The sequence below is a fragment of the Adiantum capillus-veneris genome, chromosome 3 (genome assembly GCF_014529385.1).
Source record: "Adiantum capillus-veneris isolate H3 chromosome 3, ASM1452938v2, whole genome shotgun sequence".
Classification (NCBI taxonomy): Eukaryota; Viridiplantae; Streptophyta; class Polypodiopsida; order Polypodiales; family Pteridaceae; genus Adiantum; species Adiantum capillus-veneris.
This window is the reverse complement of record NC_140933.1, coordinates 64,405,575-64,425,780: the sequence shown is the minus strand read 5'-3', so window position 1 is coordinate 64,425,780 and position 20,206 is coordinate 64,405,575. Positions and strand designations below refer to the sequence as shown.

Below are 20,206 nucleotides of genomic sequence, written 5' to 3'. Positions count from 1 at the left end.
TTATCCTACAGCCTTCCAGAACCAGCTACCCCCTTGAGTCGAAACCTCTTGTCCACTCTCCATGGATGGGCTGGATTCCTCCATGCAGTGTTTACCAAAAACCTTTTTAGGAACCAGTGGAAAAAAGGAGAGCTTTGAAAATCTACCATTTTTAAAAGAAATTAAGCAGGTTTTTACACTGAAATCCTCAAAATTTAGACAGTTTTCTTCAAGGCGGCCCTCAAAACTAATTGGGAATTTTCAATTTTTGTCCTTTAAAAATACACTAAAGACCGGTTTTCTTTGAACACTGCCTCCATGTTGGACGATCACCGATAGAAGCCCTCAGTAATGGTCAAAATTATCAAATGTCTTAAGACATATATATGACTGGTTCAGGACGGACACAATCTGGGCACTAGCTATGACCAAGGATAGGGTCTCAGTTGGCAAGGAAAAGTAGAAAGAGGGGGGCGGTACCTTGACCTTGGGCTGCCGCCAGCACGCTCTCAAAGTTCTCCAATCTTGCGGACAGTATCGTGCTTCCCCGGGAAAAGAGGCTTTCCAGTCAGTAGCTCCGCAAAAATGCATCCAATGCTCCATATGTCTATTGCAGTAGTGTACTGCAAATTAATCGATCAGTCTTTGCATAGAAAGAACCACAAAGTTATGGAGCCCGATACCATCTTGTTGCAACATAGTCTGTCCAAAAAATGGCAGATGACAAGCCAGTGAATGTGAGTCCAGCTAATCCAAAATCAAATAATTTGAGCTTGCAATCAGAGTTAGCCAAAACATTCTTTGGCTTCAAATCGCAATGAAATATACTAGCTGAATGAATAAATTTCAGGGCCCACAAAAGCTGGTACAAGAAGAACTGGAAATGCTTGTGTGAGGTCATCATTAGCTTTGATGACCTGGTAAATTTCAGCTTCTATTAGCTCAAAAACCACATGAATGTCTTTGAAATCACAGGGAGAAGGGGGTAGAACAATGTCAAGATGTTGCAGGAATCGAAGGATTTTGATCTCTCTGAGTATTCAAATAGCATCAGAAACATGCTCGAATATATCATTTATCTTCTTAATGGCAACTTTCTCTCCAATGTATGTGTCAATTGCCAAGCACAGAAGCCCGTAGCTGCCCTTTCCAATGACTTCCAGGAGTTGGTAGCGATTCACTTCACCATATTCAGTAAAGAAGTCCTTAACCATCATAAGATTTATTCTATAAAGGCTTGCAAGCTAGTTCATGCAGACGTGGAAGTCGTGGAAGTCCCCTCAAAGATTACTATGAGCTATGCGACTTGGACGATATGAAGTAACCGTGTTTTTCGATAATGCTCAAGTCATCCTAGGCCTCCAGCTCAACTCATGAACAAGCACAATGCACAAATCCATAAATTCAAACCTGCAAAGCCCTTATTGTGCATGCAAGTGAAGTCTCTCCTACAAATTCTTGATCTGCTCAAAAGTTTTCAAAGTCCTCTGCAAACTCTCGTGTCTTCCTCTAACTGACTGACACGCACAGATAATTCTGTTGATGACTAAAAGCTCTCTCTCGAATCTGCCTTGCTAAGCAAGCATATAATGTTTGTGGAGCTTCTGCAAGGCCAAACCTGTGTTTTCTTGCTGAGGCGAGCCCAACTGATCGAAACCCAAATCTGTATATTGCATACAAGGACCGCAAAGGTAGAATGGATGAGAGATCAAGGCTGGAACACCACAGGATTGGCTGTGGCACAACTGAAGGAGGCTCCTCTAGGAAGGGCCTCAGTTTCATCAAGGCGCACGGTTGGACATGATGTTCAGTGGAGGGGCATAGCTACCCCCACCTTGGACCTTCACACACAGACACACACACCTCACTTTTATACGAAAAAACATTCTTTTGCCCCCTCTCTCTCTCTCTCTCTCTCTCTCTCTCTCAACTAGACCACTACTTTTCGTGCGGTTGCCTTTGCTTGAATCTCCACTATTAGGCCTGGATTTCTGTGCAGTGCCCGTCCACCCTTTCTTTCGGTTTTCCCTTCCAATGAAGTGATTCCCGGTGGCCTACTTCTCCTTCCAGCGTTCTCCAAAACGCTATTACATAATCAAGGTAAAGAGACATGTAAGCTTCTTCATGCTACGCATACTAGTCCTCAACGGTCACTTGCAACGGCATGGAATTAATGCCGCTAGACCATGCCCATCTTCATGGCCTCTTCCATTGGCATATTGAAACCACCACAGGTGCAATCTCAGCTTTAGATTATCATGTCGTACTGGTTCCCTACTGCCCTTTCATTGAAGCCGCCAGTACCCCAGCTATCCTTACCATTGCACACCCATCGACCAGCTCCAACCTATGTCCTTGTTAGTCCCATCGAGCCACCATGCTTCTCAGAACACGGACACCATCAACTACGGTGGTTGAAGACGACGATCACCATGCAGCTGGATGTTGGCACAACATTTCTTTGGCGGCATAGCTTTGCTCAGAAGCTGAGGTGCAAATGGCTGCCATATTTAAAAGACACGAAGAGGTGCAAAGTCATGCTGGCTCCCGACGTGGCGGCTGTAATTTTATGCCCATACAGACTACAGTGGAGTTAATCCAAGACATAGAGGTTGCAGATGGCCTCATGCGATAGTGTCAAAAGCAGAGGTGAAGCACGGACATGCTAGACCAGCAGGGTTCCTGCTGGCTTGCAGCACTTGTCGAGAGTCGAGAGAGCAGCGGTGAGTTGTCAAGCGGCGATAGATTTTGCAGACTAAAAGTGGGCAATGCACATGTGTTAATGTTGCTCGCAACTGCCAATAAAACAACACGACTAGTGATTAATCATGATGTTGAGACCCCGACAATCATCCCATTTACAGCTGAATCCATGCAATGATCGCTCGCCCACTAACTTTAGAAGCCAAGCACAAATTTTCCCATTCCAAATTAGAGACCTTTTAATGAGTATCTCCAAAGCTCTATCTTTATAAATCTTTACAATGAGCGTATGCTCTAGCAACCAACCAAACACAGAAGTGTACATTTTTTAAAAATTTTCATTAGGAAAATGGGAACACATCACTATGGCCTTACCCCTTTGGGCAGGCCAAAAAGTGTTGTACTATATTTTTTGGGGCTTTGGTATTGGAGTTTAGTCTTCTTTCGCCTCCATAGGCAAGATCTCCTTGCATCATGCTCCTCCCTAGTAGCTGACTCATAATGCACTCTTCACACGTGCCAACTTGATATACATAGCCTTTTTATTGCTTCATCAACTTTGCACTTTCGTTGGTGCCAAGCTCCTAGTAGTATCCTAGGGACCTTCTTATCCTACACAGCCATCCAACTCGGTTTTGTTGTTGTTGTTGTGTGTGTGTGTGTGCGCGCGCGCGCGTTTGGGGGGGGGGGGGGGGGGGGGGGGGGGGAGAGAGAGAGAGAGAGAGAGAGAGAGAGAGAGAGAGACTATTAACGTCTCTAAAATGCCTATCTGGCTTATGAGTCCAAACTAGTATGTACAATGAAGGAAATCTCTCATTTCAAAGAAGCAAAAAGTAAGCCTAAAGCTAAAGATGAAGTGAGCTACCTACATAAATATGGTATCCATGGTCTATTAACGTCTATAAAATGCCAATGTGACCATTGAGACAAAACTAGTATATACAATGAAGGAAATTTCTCATTTCAGAGAAGCAAAGAAGTAAGCATATAGCTAAAGATTGAGGTGAGCTACCTATATGAAAATGGTATCCATAGTCCAAACATACAAAGTGTTATAGCGGATTTGCATGGGCTATAGTTGACCCCAGCCTACAAACTTTGATGCAGATTTGCATGGGTTGCAGTTGAGGTGCAACGTTGAAAGAAGACTCCACTTTCCCCACTCTGTCGAAAATGGTAGACAACTCTTTCAAGTCCTCGTTAATTGGGCAGCGCTGCAAACAAAGGTCCACCTCACATTGAAGAGGACGCACACACGCTCGCTCTGCGTGTGTGTGTGTGTGTGTGTGTGTGTGTGTGTGTGTGTGTGTGTGTGTGTGTGTGTGTGTGTGTGTGTGTGTGTGTGTGTGTGTGTGTGTGTGCACGCGCGCGTGTGCGTGCACGCTCGTTGGCCTCTTGGATGCTCTGTCAGATAGGATTGCCCACTCAACGCCTTGTTGTATGGCATTGCCACTCACCCCTTGTTAGTGCATTTGGATCATTGACTTTGCTTGGTCGTCTTCACAAGCTAACATTACCCAATGGCAATGACTTTATAAGATAGGCCTATGCTGATGATTCGTGGTTCATGCCCCGCAATAACTAGGATGATGTGCGAGAGAATATGTAGGCATTGGATATATTTGGTATGCCAGCAAGTCTTAGGGTTAACTTTCAAAAATCCAAACTGTTGTCTCTTGGTGTTTGTGACTAGCATCATCTTTTGTGGCCTGGCAAAATTCTTGATCCACATGTGGTGGCCAGACACTTAGAGTATCCTATTGGCTGGCAGGTAACTAATACCCAGCAAGTCGATTGGGTCATGCAACGATTAAATATCAAATTGCACTATTGGAAATTGTCTACATGGCCGTTACATGTTCGACTTCGTATTGTCAAAAGTATCATGATGGCATATGTTCAACTTTACTTGTTGTTGTTACACTGGCCTCACTCTCGCCTCTCACTGCCTATGTGATATTGTATCTAACTTAAGGCGCACTAGTTCTCATAAGAAAGGCCTCCATTTGTTAGCAATGGAGAAACTTTGCACTCCAAAGCGTCTTGAGGGGCTGAATATTTTGGGCCTTTGCCGGCATGCATTGGCAAGAAAGGCTATGTTATTGCCTACTCTTACACAACAATCTCAGTCATAGACAGTTATGGTTGCTAATCTATGTCACCATGTTACCACTCCTGCCTTTGGTCATTGACAGATTGCACTTTGGGAGATGGTGTTTGGCAAGATGGTCGGTCATTTTCTTAGTTTCCTGATCACCTCTAGTTTTCTCTCTGCTTAGAAATTTGTTACGGATCATCTCTCTTGGCACGGAAAGCAGAAGACTAATGAGAATTTGTTGTGTTTGGAAAGCATTCACTGGAGTAGGGTGTTCTCTCTTACTTTGGTTGATCGGTCGCCTCGCCAAGATTACTTCCTCTCTAACCAAGGCATATGCACGGTGGATGATGTGGTGGATTCATCTAGGAATTTTCTTAGTTTTTCTCAGGCAACAGCACGCTGTGGGTTGGGCTTGCATTGTCGTTAGATTTGGAGCGTGCTTGAGTATATGCTGTCTATTTTCCTTCCCATTCCGCTGATGAAGCAGGATCTGTGAAGGAGAAGCTGTGGGAAGGGAGAAAGAGCACACAGACACACGTATGGAAGGGGGTGAGCCAAAGATTAAGGACCCCAATTATAATGTACACATATATTGAAGAGTGGCTCAAGTGTACTATACACTTGGGTTAGTAGCAGTTAGATGGGCGGCCGGACATGGCCAGCATAAACCCAACGATCTCCCACTTGATGGCCAATGTGAGAGGCCAAAAGAGAGAATGAATGAGTAAGTCTCTATCTTACCCAATGCCCATCAACTCACAACAATGTTGAAACTGATGGTTGGAGAGACTCTTGGTGAGTGCATCCGCTGTGTTTTCTGACGTAGGAATTTTCACTAAGTCAAGGCTTTTGTTTGCCAGACATTCACGACTGAAGTGATGGCGCACATCAATGTGTTTCGTTCTGGAATAAAACACTAGATTTTTATCCAAGGCAATAGCACTTTGACTATCACAGTGAAGAACTGGTAAGCACTGCTTCAATCCAAGATCCTGCACTAGGCGAGCAAGACAAATAGCTTCTTTGCATGCTTCACTCAATGCAACATACTCTGCCTCTGTAGTGAAAATGGATGTACAATCTTGAAGAACTGATCTCCAAGAAATGGCAGAACCAGCAAATGTGTAAATCCAACCTATAGTTGATTTACAACGGTCAACACAGCCTGCATAATCACTTTCTACATATCCCTTAATGGATAACTCTCCATGACCATAGCATAACTGTCTATCTGCAGTGCCACTCAAGTATCTGAGAATTGACTTGACAGCATCCCAATGCTTTTTACCAGGGTTAGACATAAATCTGATGACAACTCCCACTGCATGTGCAATGTCAAGTCTTGTAGCCACCATGGCATACATAAGACTACCACAAGCTAAAGCATAAGGAACCTTAGCCATCGCAGCTTTTTCCTCAGCAGATTTGAGACAGTCTTTCTTGCTAAGTTTCAAGTATGCAGGCAATGGAGTACTCAAAGCCTTCCCCTTCTGCATGTTGAAACGATCAAGAACCTTGTGCACATAATCTTTTTGAGAAAGGTACAACAACCTCTTCTTACGATCACGAGTAATGCGCATACCCAAAATGTGATTGGCTTCACCCAAATCTTTCATGTCGAATTGACTTTTCATCTTGGTTTTCAAGTCAGCAATGTCCTTCTTAGAATGACCAGCAATAATCATGTCATCTACATAAAGGATAATCATAATAAGTTGTCCATTTGGTTGTCTTTTCACATAAAGACATGGATCCTCATTACTGCGCTTATAGCCTAGGGAACGCATAAATGCATCAAACTTTTGATACCATTGTCTGGATGATTGCTTCAAGCCATAGAGACTTTTTAAAAGCTTACAGACCAAATGTTCCTTGCCCTTTAGCACAAACCCTTTAGGTTGCTGCATATAAATCTCTTCCTCGAGATCACCATATAAGAAAGCTGTAATGACATCCATGTGATCAAGCTCCATATCTTCAGTGGCAACCAAAGCAAGCAATATTCTTAGTGTCGTCATCTTGACCACTGGAGAAAAGATTTCCTGGAAATCTACACCATATTCTTGCTTGAAACCTTTGTCCACTAAATGAGCTTTGTAATTCTCAACATTGGATGCAATCTTCTTCTTGTAAACCCATTTACAAGGCAAAGCTTTCCTACGTTTTGGCAATGGAACAAGTTCCCATGTTTTGTTCTTTGCAATACTGGATAGCTCCCTCTTCATAGCATGTTCCCACTGAACCTTATCATTGGCTAGCATAGCCTCTTTGTAACAAGAAGGCTCACCACTATCTATCAGCAACACAAAGTCCACGCCTGGAACAAACCGTTCTGGCAATGTGAGACTCTTTGAGATCTCCTCGGCTAATCAGAGCTTGTACTAGCCTGTATTTGAGTAATTGGATCTGGAGCTATTTGTACAGGAGGTGATACATCGGAAAATGTCACTTTTCGGAATTCAACCTCTTTCGTTGGCTGCCTATGCATCTTGGTCTCATTGAAGACAACATCACTGCTACGGATTACTGATCGACTTTTCGGATCCCTTAAACGATAGCCAAATTGACCATCTACACCATAGCCAATAAAGATGCATTTCCTGGACTTAGGGTCAAGCTTAGCACGCAACTCCTTGGGTACATGTGCATAAGCTTCGCAGCCAAATGTACGGAGTTTTTCATAAGACAACTTATGTCCTGACCATAACTCCAAAGGTACACGAAGCTGTAATGAAGCATGTGGTGATCTATTGATCAAATACACAGCAGTGTATAATGCTTCGGCCGAAAACGCTTGCGGTAAATTAGCCTGTGATAGCATAGACATAATCCTCTCTTGGATGGTCCTATTCATTCGTTCGGCAACACCATTTTGTGCAGGGGTATAAGGAGCTGTAAACTCACGCTTAATTTCCCTACTTGAACAGAAGTCTGCAAACTCTTTGGAGACACATTCTCCACCATTGTCTGAGCGTAAAGATTTCAACTTATGTTCAGACTGAGTTTCCACACTAGATAAGAACTTTTTGAAACAAGAAAAAGTCTCATCTTTAGACTTCATGGCATAAACCCAAACATGTCATGTTGCATCGTCAATGAATGTAACATAATAAAACGCACCACCATGGGATTTAGGATGCATAGGCCCACATAAATCACTATGCACAATCTCTAAGGGATTTCTTTCTTTGTCAAAAGACTGTGTACGATGTGCTCGTGTTTGCTTACCATATTGACAGTGTTTACAAAAGGGAAAATCAGAAAATGATAAAGACGATAAGTAGCCCAAACGAGAAAGAGTTTCCATTCCCTTCTTTGACATATGACCTAACCGGCTATGCCACAAAGCAACAGTTGGCAGCTTGGTTACAGAAAGAACACTGTTCTTGTCAGATACATAAAGAGGATAAAGTGTACCAACTTTAGAACCATGGGCTAAAATAAGATGACCTTTTGCAATACGCCAAGACTGCTGATGAAAAGTGACTTTGTAACCCAAGTCATCAAGACGTCCAACCGAAATCAAATTTCGTGTCAAAGCTGGAACATGACGCACATTATGTATGGTAAACCTCACCCCATTTTCCATAACCATAGCAATATCACCTATGCCCACAATGTCACAAGAGTAGCTGTCACCTAGCGTAACAGTGCCAATGGTTTCCTCATATGTAGTAAACCAATGCCTATGAGGTGTGACATGCAACGAAGCGCCCGAATCAAGAATCCATGTGTGGGACACTTCACCACTAACAAGTAGCTCTGCTGGCATAGAACTCTGCAAAGATAGAGTTTCTTGTGCATCATAAAATACATCGTTATTTTTAGTCAACATATTTATGTCTTGTGCATCACAATCATCTTGCACTATGTTTAGATCTTCAATCTTAACCGAACTCTTTGGTTTCTCCTGTTTATCATCATTGTCTTTGCCTTTGCCTTTACCTTTGTCACGCTTCCAAGCATAACAATCCTTCTTTATGTGACCAAACTTATCACAATAATGGCATTGAACATTGCGACGACCAGGAGACTTTGTGTTAACCCTCACGGCTCACGTACACCCCATCACCTACGACGGACGTGTATTATGTATTTGGTAGAGTCAGGTACCGGGCTTGTCGGACCAATAGGAACAGGGTAAGGGTGATCTTCGATGACATGCGCACTCTAACTGGAATATTCAAGGAGTTAGTTGGCTAAGAATGGGCACCCAAGTGTGAATGGGGTGAGCTCATATAAAAGCCAACTAAACCTAAAATTGAGTCATTCTCTCATTTGTGCAATAGAAGAGTGCTCTTGCTCCATCTCCATCTCCATCTTCTTCTTCACCTCCTCGTGTGTGTGTGTGTGAGAGAGAGAGAGAGAGAGAGGGAGAGTGTGTGTGCGATCGAGCATTACGAAGGCACGACGGCGGCGAAGCGGTTGAGCGCGGCACGAGTGCAGCTTCTTCTTCATCGCGGCAAGGAATCCACCACGAAGGCGAGCGTAGAGCGGTGAGTGACACACCCTTTGCTCTCTTGAGCTTGCTAGTTTAGGCTTGTTGTGTGCTTGGAGCCATTTGTGTCTCGCACACGGTGTATCGGCAAGTCCTTTGCTTCGACAGTGCGGTAAGGAGCGCACACTTTGATCTACCCTTTGAAGCATCTCTATTGCCCTCTTTCTTGGATTCACGATTCCAAGAACGACCTTTACGCTGTTTTCCATCCTTTTGCACATAATGAGCTTCGCCATGATGCGAGCTATCCATAGCCTTGCGACTCCTCTGACAAAAGAGAACTAGTGACATCAATGTACACTAGCATACCATTCGGAGCAGAGTTACTAACAGCTGTGCAAAAGATATCCCATGAGGGTGGCAACGAACAAAGTAAGAAGATTGCTTTCATCTCGTCATCAATATTGATCCGTTGTGCACAAATCTGGGCAAATAGAGAATCAAAGTCATTAATATGACTGGCAACACTGGCTGACTCCTTCATGCGAAGGTTAAACACTTTTCGCATCATGAAAACCTTATTACTTGTCGTATCCTTTTCATAAGTGTTGCATAACTTTTTCCATAAAGCATAGGCAGATTCACATTCTAGCACTGAAAAGTACACTGACTCAACGAGGTGCAATCTAATAGTAGATCTACATAGCTCATCAAACTCCTCCCACTGAAACTGAGTCAAATTCATCTCTTCAGTCCGTGTCGCATAAATAATAGGAAATTTCTGTTTCTTTTGGACAAGCACATCTTGCATCTGATTCTTCCAAAGCTGAAAATTAGTGCCATCAAACTTCTTTATGTCATAAATGTCACGGTCTTTGCTAGTAGACATGGTGACAAAACTACCAAAAGATTCTGGGAAAATTTCGGCAGAGTCTCCTTTGTATTTGGGACTATGTCAACCAAAATACGAGACAAAATGACCAAGTATGTCACTCACAAAGCATAGAAGAGAGAAATGCCTCTCAAAAGCACACTGTATAGAGACCAACTGAGGCGCATAAACAGTGAAACTGACCATAGACCGCCAACTCGGCGTCAAAAGCACCTATACAACTCTATATATATCCTATGGCGAGGCCTCATAAGGGATGCTCCCGCTACCTGTATCACTGAAGGTATCTCCACATTTGAGAATACCCCAACTCAATGAAAACCTCACTCTATCGACCCTCAACAACGTAGGTTATGCAGCAAAAAACGTATAGCCAAGTCTCAGAAATGGCCGGGACTGCCATACTAGCCAAAAGATGGCTCCACAAAAGACGTACACTGGCAGTATCCACAAAGACGTACAAGGCTGTCACTGCGCACAAACAGGTGCCAAAAGCATATGCATGCCCAAAAGTATCCCTGCAGGGAGGCAAATTGCTCTCAAAAGAGCTCAAACACTGTAAAAAGTGTCAAAATATGCATGTACGCATATAAACTGCTCCCACTGGAACCAAAACTGACATAAATGCTGCAACCTATACTCTGTGTGTCGATGCCGTTGTCGAAACGCAATCCGATGCCGAAAACCTGTGTAGAGTAGGGATCTAGGAGTTGAAATGAAAGAGCTATGGAAGCCCTCACACAAGAGGCAAAACACCTGTAGAATGCAGATCTGCAAGAAACATGTTGTTGTCTGCATACAATCTCCTGATCAAACGTATGTTCCAAACGGTGAGGAATTAGTAGATGCACGTGAGTGGCAAAAAGTTGCGAAACGCTGTTTTCGGTAGCCCACGTGAATAGAATTTCAAAAAACGGCTTCTGTCATAAATTCTCTTAATGAACACTAAAACGGGCTGAAAATTGCAGCACACACACACTCCAGTACACAACCATCTGCAAGCACATTACTCTCTTGCAATGTCTCAGATCTGATGTGAAGCCCTCTCTCTTCTCCTCCTCTAATCTTGAGCTTCAACTCTGCTCAAGCTCCGAGCTCAAGCTATGGCTGAACTCTATGCTCCCACCTGTCGCTCTGATACCAATTGATGAAGCAGGATCAGTGAAGGAGAAGATGTGGGCAGGGAGAAAGAGCACACAGACACACGTATGGAAGGGGGTGAGCCAAAGATTAAGGCCCCCAATTATAATGTACACATATATTGAAGAGTGGCTCAAGTGTACTATACACTTGGGTTAGTAGCAGTTAGATGGGCGGCCGGACATGGCCAGCATAAACCCAACATCCGCCACTCTCCAGTGGATGTCGTATGCATGATTGGAATTTATGGGACACTCCTTTTGATGCAATTTCGCTCGCATTATCTATGCTTCTCTTACACAAGACTCTCGGCTGGCTAATCAATGTAATGTGCTTTGGTCTTTACACAAATTTGATGAATGGTGGAGAAAGGCTCTTACTGGCAATGTGGAAGTCCCACTTGCCTCTTAAGGAGCGTTTGTTTCTTTGGCGCTATTTGTTGTGAGTTCTTCCAGTTGGCACTCTCCTTACCGCGCGTCACATCGGCTCCTCTCGTTGTGTTAGTTGCTCCATTGGTGATGAGACTGTCAAGCATCTACTTTGGGATTGTCGCTTCACCAAGGCTTTCCTTGACCGCATTTATTCTTGTATGCACCTTCGCTTTCCCTCAGCATTTTTTCGCAAATGATTCTGGGTTTCTGGCACTCTTCCTACTTCCCTTCAACGATTGCGATCTTCTTCATACGGGTCAATTTTGGTCGCTGTGGTCTTTGTGGTGCCAACACAATTTTTGCATGGTTCATCAGCATGAGGTGAATTCTTTTCCTCGTTCAAGACAATCATTACATTTTGCCTTTGGTATTGGGGACATATCCCTGGACATCTTGCAACTCTTCTAAGAGCTTTCATATCAAAGAACACTTTTGTGTTCCTCCCTTTGTATTTGATCTTTTTGGTGGGTTTTCCTCGCTTTGTGATTTCCCACTTGTAAATTAAATCAAAACAGATTTACGCCCAAAAAAAAATGTGTGTATGCGTCATTCGTTCACAGGACAGCAGTAGAGGATCACCGGCTCTACCACGTGGAGACTTCTAGCCTCGTGCAAACACTCTCATCAGCTTGGCAGCATTAGTAGTGGGAGTTGGGCAACGTGTGGATGCGAAATAATCTCCCTTGTGCAATCATTGCCTCGTCGATATAGAGATGTGGCCGCATTCGCCGCTGATGGCACTCAATGATTATTATGATGTGTCTGAAATGTGGGTGCATGAGTCTCCTCTTGCTAGCTCTTGAATGGCCGTCCAGGTCATCTCACACGGGTGAGCGCTACTCCTCTTGAAGTTAAAGGCAAAGGTCCCTAATGATGTTTTTGTATCGACGTTGATGAAACAGGAGTGGTGTCAGTAGCTCTACCCGTACTCTCCTGTAGGATAAAAATGAATCGATGATGTTAGTGGTTGGTGGGGAATATTTTTTTAAGATGGCTGCTTGGTGTCCTTGAAGCTCCAAGAGAAAGAACGCCAAACATATTTTACCACCTCTCTCTTAGGCTGCTTACACTCCGGATGCCCAAACTAGGACAGGAGGTGCATGAGTGTGCATGGAATCCAAGAGGCACATTGCGATTGGCTCCACGGAGACGAGGGTTGACAAGGAATAGGGTGTTTGAGGACAAATCGAACGGATGCCCAACTGGCCGGAAACATAGCCGGACACCACATTTGTAGTTTATTATTTAGCCGAGCTAGTGTAGTAATACTTTGTGTAAATCCTGATTCCACACTAGTGGATCATTTCTCTGAGCTGTAATGTTGTCATGATATTTGTAAAGGTCCATGTAAACCGGCCACTGGCCATTTAGAATGTGAAGCAGCTAGACACGGGGTTTAGTGCTTGATAGAGTCTAGAAGTCGACTACTCGCTAGATCTATTCTTGAGAAGTAAAGAGGGTTGTGAGTGAGATAGCCAAAAGCATTTCATTCTCCGATTTTTTTTATGCTTTCAAAGTGTTGTTCCGTTTTTTGTTTCGACTTTATTTTGTACCGTTCTGTTTGTTTTTATTTTATATTTCATTTCAGTACTTAGGAGTAGGATAAGTAGAAACTACGACCATCAAATTTCAGCTAAAAGATTAAGGGAAACAAGGGTGAAAACCATATTTTTGGTCGAAATGACCATAACTTTGAAATTCTGAAAATTTGATGGTAGAGAGCTCAAAAGTAATCCAAATTCAAAAATTTGTGGAGCAAAGGCATCAGTACACTCTCTAGAAGAAATCTGGGAATTTATGTCAGATTCTGTGGAGGAACACGCGATCCATGTACCCAGAGACCATTTTTGGGAAAAAGTGATCCTGACATTATGCATCAGTGAGAAATTGCTCGGATCAAGTTTTCTTGAAAGACAAACTCAAAAATCACATCAAAATTGGTTGTTAGGGCAAAAACAGCAAAACAGGCATTGCAGACACAAAAGTTGGGTTTTTTCAACTTTTTGGGATCCAAATTCGAAAAGGGGTGAGATTTGTCTTCTACAGGACATAAAGAACCTGCAAAACAAAATTCATGAAAAAATGTTGTCAAACATGGATCGCGATCCATGTACCTTTTTGACATTTGGGGTTGATATTTGACAAGTACATCCCTGATGACTAATGGAACAACTTTGCCGAAAGGCACAATGTTAAAAAGTTGAAAAAAATTTGTCAAAATAGCCAGATACAGAAACTAGTCAAAAATCGTTGAACAGACGGAAAAACTTTCTTTTGAATGACAAAAATTGGTCCAAATCCAAAACTTTTGATACCGTAGCATCTAGTAAACATGCTGAATCTAATGGTACCAAGAAAAGTCAATTTGACTTCCAAACATGGATTGCGATCCATGTACCTCATGAAAAAAAAATGAACTTTTTTTTGGCTGATATTTGAGGAGTAGGTAGCTAATATCATTTGGAACAGCTTTCCCAAAAGAGCCAAATGCAAAAAAGTTGTAAAAAGTGGTCAAAAGAGCCAAAATTAGAACATTGTCAAAACTGTCACAGCAGACTATAGAAGTCAATTTTGGTAGGGCAAAATTGATTTGTGGAGCAAGCTACAAACATCATAAGCTATCAGCACACCAAACATCAAGTCCAAAAGTGGTGGAACATGGATCGCGATCCATGTATCCTCTAGAGATTGTTGGATAGAAACTTTTCCAGCCTGTAGCAGAGACAATTGTGAACAAAAGTCACCAAAGAAGCATGTCAAAAAAGTTCAAAAAGTGGGTGAAAAGAGCCAAAAACACTGCAAAAATAAAGACCCTAAAACACACCTACGGATTGACTTTTGCATGGCCTAAACAAGTCCAAATCACACAAAAACAATATAGTAGGGATCAGGAGACCAAGGACAAGCTGTGTGCCAAGTTTCATTACCATCTGACACATAGGTACATGGATCGCGATCCATGTTCCTTTGTCACAGACTGATACCAAACTTGCACCATAGCTAGAGGACATCACAAGGAATCTAGTGGTCTTCTCAAAACTGAATTTGGATGTAAGAAAACCAAACCAAAAGCCAAAACTGCCAAGTACTCTGAGCAATTGCCAAAATTGACCTAACTTTCAATCTATAGGTCCATTTTCAAAAAAATTGATACCATAGGACCTACTAGTCATGTTGAATCTAATGGTACCAAAAAAAGTTAATTTGGGATCCAAACATGGATCACGATCCATGTACTCATGGTGATTGCTTGAACTAAAACTTTCCAGAGCAGTAGTGCATACACAAAGAAACATATCCCCAACTCCAATTTTGGAAAAAAATCAAAAAATTTGTGTCAAAAGGGAGCAAAACACGTGACAGACTAAAAACAGCAATGCAGACCTAGTGTTGGCTATTTGACCTATCAAACCAAGTCCAAATCCAAAAAGATTTGAGATTTAGCTTGTGGACATAGTCAGGAACAAACTCCTAAGAGATCAAGTCCAGATGTAGTTGAACATGGATCACGATCCATGTACCTCAACCTCAGAATTTGATGAAAAATGGTATAGAGCTTGCAAATGACCTTGTCTACACACAGCCAAAATTTGGAGAAAAAAATTTGACAGGGAACATGAATCGCGATCCATGTACCTCAGCATCGTGGGGGTATCTGAGTTGATAAACTTGTAGACATACTTGAGAACATCCCAAATCTCAAGTGTGAGCTAAAAATACCTTATAGACACCAAGATACAAGCCAAAGTTCTTGTGCACTGGCCCTGAGACTGTTTTGAGTTCTATTTCAAGTGCAGTTTACTAAAAGTGCTCTAACTTTTGATAGACAACTCCAAATTGAGTCAAGTATTGCCAGGAAGAAAGCTTGCGGGCAATAGCACACACCTAGATCTGAATTTTTCTAGGTTTCTTAAATCCAACTTTTAGGGTACCCCAAGACCAGTTTCCAGAGACCAAAAAGTCACAAATTCCTGACTTTTGAAAGACCTTACCAGGGGATAAAAGGGATAAGTTGCACTAAGCCAAGTTGGGCTTGCCAAGTACTATCTTAAGAGTTTTGAATGAGCATTGAATATGACAAATAATCCACCACGAGGGTTCTCTACTCCACTGGAAGACATGAAAAATGCAAGAAACACTGCAATACCGACAACAGTACGTGGGTTTGGGAGAATACCTGGAGGATAGGCATCCTCTGATCAGCAAACCAAACGTGAGATTCATCAAAGCCAATGAATCAACGAGAGTGCTTACAGATAATTCTCATGAGGACTTGTATAGGTTCACAACCGGGGATCAATATATCTTCTACAGGTGTGTAGAATCCAATGCCAAGGAGTTGACCACCATAAGAATCTCTATGTCTTCAATATATAGATGTCCATGGAATGCAAGTTTTAATGGTAGATAAGTATAGACGTGAGTACAAACTTGTTGATCCAATTGGACTAGAGAGATATATGTACAAGGGTACTCTGATCTCTACTTACTTTCAATCAAAATTTATGCCAGAACACGCAACAAAGAGAATTCCACCGGGATTTCCTCCAAGACGAGAGGAGAGAGCAAGAGACATCTTTCCAAGAAACCACAAATTGGTTAGATTAGTGACTGAACCACATCGATTAAGACCATATCAACTGGCTCAATATGTCAAGACCAAGTACAATGGGTCAGAGGATCCATATGCTCATGTCTCTCTCTTCAAACAAGTTTTGAGAGCTGAAAAGATTGCAGATTTCCATACTCAATATGAGGGACTTGGGTTGATATTAGAAGGAACGGCTTTGACTTGGTTCCAACCATTGAACAGAGATGAATTCCCAAACATAGCACAACTCTTACAAGAGTTTATAGAGAAGTGCTCAAAAAGGGGAATCAAACACAACACTGTGTCCCAAATCTACACTTTCAAACAGAAAAAGAACAAAAGAGTGAAAGAAGCTTTGCTTCGCTTCAAACAATACATCGAGAGATGTCCTGTGAGAGAGCTACCACAAGAGAAGAGATTATCAGTTCTCTTTATAGAGGGCCTGAAAAATGAAACTCTCAAAAAGGACCTACATTTGAAAGGATGCATGACGTTTGATCAAGTCCCTAGAGAAGTTCTATATCTAGTTGACAATTGCAAGGCCTACGAAGAGGTGACCGAAGATACAGACAACTCAACTAATAGTGCCTCATCTCCGAAGAGCGAATCAACAACAAAGAAGGATGTTCAAACTCCTTGGGAACCAATCATTGATCAAGTGTTCGAGGGGATAGTTAAAAGAATAAACCAAGGCTACATCTAGAACCCGATTGTACAACAGTCTCAATTGAGAATATGTAATACTTGTGGAGGAGATCATCCCACTCCATGGTGTAGCACTCAACCAAAGACGCAAAAAATGTTAGGGCAACAACCGCATCTTTTGAACGATGGGAGAGTGATTGTCAACTACGCTCAAACAATGTATATCCCACAACCAATGAAAAACCAGTACTCCATGGATGTGAATACGCTCATGTTCATAGCCAATCAGGAGTATGGTTCAAAGAACATCCTCACAAGGCAAGAACAACCATTAGCTAGATCGCCAACTGTGAAACAAGAAGGTCCATGCTATGAGTGTGGAGGTGATCGTTCAGCACGAAGTTGTCCAAACAAGGGTCCACAAATAGAATTATTTGTATATTATGAGCGTTGTGGAACAGACCATCAACGCCAAAACTGTGCTAAGAATCCAGATTACAAAGGGAAAGCAACAATGAATGTTGTAGGCGTGATGCCTTCTTCAAGAGATTTGAGGTAGAGCCTACAATTCCTTTAAAAAGTGATGACTTGAGCTCAAGCTCAAGAAGCTGCCAAAAACGCAATCATTGAGGAGGAACCCACATTGCCTTTTCAAACACAAATCGTAAACTTGTCGGTGAGAACAAGATGAAAATCATGGAAATCCAAATGAAACAAAATGAAAGCAAAGAGGCTGCAGGAGAAAGCTGCTTTGGAAATTGAACTGCACCAAACCAAAGAACATCTTAGACAAGAGCAAGAAAACAAGAAAAACGCAAAGGGACCTAAAGAGTCAAAGACTAGCTCACGAGGTTCAGTCTTGGTCGACAAAGTCTTTCTTTGGATGCGATCTTGAAAGCTTATGATGCTAGGTTGAAGACTAATCAAACCCAAGAGGATAGATTGCTAACGTACCCTCACCCAGGGTATGAAAAAGAGAGGTTGCAAATGTGCAAAGAGCTCATTCAGATGGCCCGAGCTCTTATGAAACCAGTTCCAGATGCTCCAAAAATGGAGTTGCTAGCCCTCGAAAAAATCCAAGAATTGGAAAGTCGTGGTATTGTAAACAAAGAGGAAGAGCCAGGAGTGGAGGCACCTTCAGATACAAGGGAAGTAGCTAACACCACAAATGGGGTGGACTCACAAGTAGTGATGCCTATTCAGGAGGTAGAAGAACCGTGGCCACAATCCTTATGGAAATCAATCAAAAACGGAAAAGATAGTAATGCTACTTTAAAGTCAGCACCTATCCCTGAAATAAACATGGATCACAAATTTTTTCCAAGAGATATACGATCTCTATACGAGGATGTCGGGTCTATCACATCTAAAGAAAGTAAACCACACTCTCTATGGACTTTGCTATCTTTCATAGGAGAAGTCAAAACAAAATCGGAGGTTAAAATGGTACCTTCTCAGTGGAAAGCCACACCAAAAATGATGGATACCAAGAGTTTTGCACGAACTGAATGTCTTCTCCTATACAATGCACACTTTATCTCTCAAAGCTACTAAAAATTAGACCACATCTATGGGGTCAAATGGAAAAAAACTTGGAAAAGATGGGGTTGAAAATCCCTTCACATGACCAGCTTGCAGACAAAAACATGGATGACACTTCGTCTAAGAAGCCTCATACAAAGCTAGTACCAGTAAATAAGGTGGGTGACTACTGTGAAGAAGAAAAAGGAAACAACACCTTACCACTTGAGTACAAAGGAAACAACACGTTACCACTTGAGTACAAAGGAGTAAAGACGGTTGCTACATTAGATAGTGGGGTAGGAATTACCATTGCAACCAAAGACATATGAAAACAATGGGGAAAGCCTTCTCTTACAAAAACTCGAATGATACTGCAATTAGCGGATAGATACATGGAGAAACCGATTGAAATATTAGAACAAATCATCATATCCTCGTGTGGCATAGAGTATACCTTTGTCATAATGAATTTTGACAAGAGCAGCAACTTTGACATCATATTGGGCAGACCATTCATGCGTCAGCTCAAAATGGTACAAGACTGGGGCTATTGACTATATCTACTTGAAACACAAGGATGTCACTACGAAAATCAACGTCAAAGATCATAGTTATAGAGATGTAGAACGAACCCCCGGGGAAAGAATTAAACTCCACAACTGATTTGGAAAGCAAAGCACATACTTAGATGTACGGAGCTCCTGAGAGTGTAAGTCTGAGGAAGGAGGAGTGTATTTTCAATCGACCTATGGAGGACACACACTATGTTCCAGAACCATTTCCAGAGGAGTTATTTGAACCCTTTGGATGGGATCAAATACTGGCCACTCTTGATGTTTGTGTAAATGAAGTGACATACACCAAATTTTGCGATGAAGATGGCTATGATATAACTCCCTTATTTACAATAAAGTTGTTGAAGAAAGCTAACAAGGTTTGTGAGTGTGAAAGAAAAAAATATGAGACAAATAGCTACATCATGAAGCATGGTTCCAAGGTACAAACGAAGGAAGCAGAGCAACCACGAGAATATGTCATCATTGACATACTTAAAGAATCAACAAAAGCTGTTACAAAGAAGTCCACTCCAAAAAAACTGAAAATGAAAGCAAATGAAGGAGCAAAGTTTTCAGTTTCAACGCCAAATGTTCAACAAACGCAAGATCTAAAGAAGAACAGGGACAAAGAAGAAGATCGATTGTCTCCTACGATGATCAAATTCAGCATATGTGGAGAAATAGGACTCAAAATCACATGTTCAGTGGTGATAGATCCAAAAGCAACAAAGAATCTAATGACTTATGGAACGTGGATCATGATGGGAAAGCCGCGAATCAAAGAGCTAGAGGACATCATGTACACAAGTTCGAAAATGCCGATTCCTAGCTTTGGAGTGGCGGAAGTTGTACTCAAGTTGACTACCAAGGAGTATAAGGATACTTTCCACATAATCGACTCCCATCACATCGAAGAGAGTTTGGTCCTGACAGAAAGCTGGAGGACCGTCTTCTTTTGATAACAATCAACAGCTTCAACAACAACAACGGTAAGACTCTATAAAGATTCTCAAATCCATGTAGAGAAGAAATTGCCAACCATCCTGAAAAAAGGTAAAGCAAATGTAAACACTTAAGTATATCAACCTCGCAAGGCGACTTTACCCTCAACGATCTTCCATCAAACTTCCCGCGAAGCCAACCCATCGACAATGCAATGGAGACCAAAGCAAAAAGTCTATTAACCAAAGTTTCCATTCACAAAAAAG

General features: G+C 42.1%; 1 pseudogene; it reads right to left on the bottom strand.

Annotated features, from left to right (window-relative positions):
• Window positions 1-488: 488 nt before the first annotated feature.
• On the bottom strand, window positions 489-1,761 carry LOC147461031 (mitogen-activated protein kinase 15 pseudogene; annotated as a pseudogene).
• Window positions 1,762-20,206: the final 18,445 nt, after the last annotated feature.